Here is a 3127-nt window from a genome sequence, read left to right as displayed (position 1 = left end):
CATCGGTTTCTTTATTCCCAGTACCTTGTAGATGGGTATGTTAAGCCCATACCACTTCATTCTGTACCTCTTAAGTCTCACAATTGTCACGATAAGTAGTACATGTATATTATCTGGCTGTGAATTTGTCGACACGGAGTCGTTGTCTTTAGAAGGTGACTGTTTATTCTGATGATCTTCCAAATTCCTATGAGTTTCCTTTGCTGGGGTTGCTGACACAGAAATCTCGTAGAAATTAAACGAAGAATTGCGATGACTGAGACATGGAGAAAAATACTTCTCTGCTGGTAGTGGCGTCAGTAATATATATAATTTTTTACAATGGTTAGGCTGCTGGACTCATAATCGTGAGTTTGCGGGTTTGTGGGTTCGAGCCCCATACCTGACGTTGTGCCCTTGGCAAAAGCATTTTACACGAATTTTCCTCATTTTACTCAGGTGAGAATGGGTCCACGGCCATAGACCTCGAAAGATCTTGTCAGTATGTTAGTATTTTAGCGTCTATAAAAAAATCTGGCAGCTTGCACAGTAATGCTTCCCAGGAGGTTGAGATTGTTTTAGAATGCTATCAACAGGTACGGTTGGGTAATGATATAGATAAGGTTGAAAGATGCGTAGACCTTGCAGTTAAGCGGGTTTTACTTGCGCTATGCAAATGATATTTGCTGTTATTAAATCATCATCATCCGGTGCCTTGTCGTCTGGCGTAGGCGATCATGGACCTTCACGTCGTTGTCTTGCGTTGCAGCGATGGTGTCTGTCGTTCTTGCTGTTCCCAGCCGTTTTGTCCACTTGTCCAGTATCTTTCCCCTCTATCTGCCTCTCTTTCCATCAAACTTGCCTGTTGTTACAATATTTTCCAATGCTTCTTACTGCATTGTGTGCCCCATGAACTTTACCTGTTACTTTAGTGTATTCGTCATAAATTGTCGTCTGCAATTTGCTTCAACCAAGACTTCTTCATTTGTGTTTCCAGCTGTCCATGGGATACGCAGCATGCGTATTATGAACCACAACTCTTGTTATTAAATACCATTTTTTTAAACACATGATTGTATTTCGTATTAAACATTGTACCTTTCAACTCCCCCCCCCCCCCCTCCGCGCGCTTAGCCCTTTTCCCCGTCTCCTCTACCAAAGAGGGATGTTAGCCGAGAAAAATACAGAGATGCTCCCTAAAACATATTATTTGCCACGTGAGAATGGAAACTATCTTTGTTGAGTGTAATGCTATTTTGTGTGTGTGGCCCGGGGGGGGGGGGGGGGGTCAGTTTCGTTACAGACGCCGCGGTAAGTAAAAGATAGGCGGTGCTTCTCTTCGCCTACAAGCTCAAAAGGACTCAACTTCGCTTGGCTGGCAATGTCGTAAGAATGCTTGATTTCAGAATCTCAGTATTCTAAACATTATTCTGACCTTCCCTTTGGGAAGCGTAAGGTTGGTTCACCAAAAGAAGCGCTACAAAGACACCCTGAAAATGTCTCTAAAGGACTTCAAAATAGATACTTCTACATGATGGTAGAGCCTGGCTCCTGAAATCCCAGTTGGAGAGCAGCAGTCACAGTGGGCAGCAAATCATTTAAGGTTCCACGAATAAGAAATGCTGAAACAAAGAAAGAAGCCCTACAAGCTGCGCACATCCACAAGTAAAAGTGGAAATTTCAAATGTTCAAACAGGAGTCAAACTTTTCTCTGCCAGAATTGGTCTTATTGGCCACAGCAGAAGCCACAAGTCACCATAACCTTCAAATTCTTCAAATTTACTCTTCCATTTCGCTGGAGAAATATTTTCCTCTACGGATATATTGGTTATTGTCAGACATTGACCAATGGGGTTTTATTATTATCAGTAGTAGTAGTAGTAGTAGTAGTAGTAGTAGTAGTAGTAGTAGTAGTAGTAGTTATTATTATTATTATTATTATCATCATTATTATTATTACTATTATTATTAGAAGTGTCATAATGATTCTTTATAATTTGAAGGCCCTACTATATACATATAGGCTTTTTGTAAAGGGAGGGAGGGGTGTAGCGCTATATTGTTTCGAGGGAGGTGGACGATGGAAGGGAAAGGGGTAATGTGTCTTAATTTAAGGGCTAGATGTAGAGATAGCTGAACTAAACACAAAATATGTGTGGAAAACGCAAATGCTCCCACGACTAGATTATTCATAAGAGATACGCTTAGCCAGAGAGACTGACCGAAGTCTGCGCTGTAATAATATTTAGGATTAAGCTCCCCGTTGCTATATTATGCTGAAGATGTGGGCTTGATACCCGAATTGGGAAAATTATTCTATCCAGTACATGTCTCTCTGTGTGTCTGCTCGCCTGCCTGTCTGTCTGTCTGTCTATCTATATCATGCCTGTCTGTCTATCTGTCTGACTTTCTGTCTATCTGTCTGCATGTGTGTATGTCTCCGTCTGTCTGTATGTCTGTCTGTCTGTCTCTTTCTCTATCTGTCTGTCTGAGGAGCTGCATCCCACTCACCCCACAATGCCTGTCTGTCTGTCTGTCTGTCTGTCTGTCTGTCTGTCTGTCTGTCTGTCTGTCTGTCTGTCTGTCTGTCTGTCTGTCTGTCTGTCTGCTGCATCCTATTTGTCCGGTTTATCTCAGACAGGCAGTGTCAAGTCAGCTTGACCGTATTCATCGAAACAGAGTTAATGGGGATGAGCAAAACACAATTTTTTCACCCGAGAGGTTGCTAAGTATCTCCGATGAGTTTAGGGTTTAAGTGCTGGGAGGAGTTTCTTCTTCTTTGGTAAGTGTTTTACGGCGCTCGCAACTGCTTAAGGTCATATGAGTGCGCGGGACACACCAAATATTTTCAGTAAGTAGGGAATTTTGAATTTTGCCGTGGTGGCGGCCGAAGCTTACTCTTATCGATTTTAGACCACCAAGTGATCTTTAACGTGCGCAACTTGCACACAAGACCTGCGAGATTTTTCGCCCTTGTCCGAGAAGGCTAGGTGTAGATAATATGTAAATTAATCTTTATGTCTGAGTAGAGGTAAGGCTTATAACTTTGTTTGTGAACAAACACGCACACACACACACACACACACACACACACACACAAACACACACACAGACACACACACACACACACACGCACGCACACACACAC

The 3127-nt window shown here is 42.4% G+C and overlaps 1 protein-coding gene across 1 annotated transcript in view; it reads left to right on the top strand.

Moving 5' to 3' along the window:
• The window catches only part of LOC101847830 (organic cation transporter protein), a gene marked incomplete in the record, with an annotated part of 22926 nt that overhangs the window by 1501 nt on the left and 18298 nt on the right, over window positions 1–3127 (top strand).

Source organism: Aplysia californica, unplaced genomic scaffold (genome assembly GCF_000002075.1).
Source record: "Aplysia californica isolate F4 #8 unplaced genomic scaffold, AplCal3.0 scaffold00408, whole genome shotgun sequence".
NCBI classification, from domain to species: domain Eukaryota; kingdom Metazoa; phylum Mollusca; class Gastropoda; order Aplysiida; family Aplysiidae; genus Aplysia; species Aplysia californica.
Note: the sequence above shows the minus strand (reverse complement) of the source record. Positions and strands in the feature narration are given on the sequence as shown.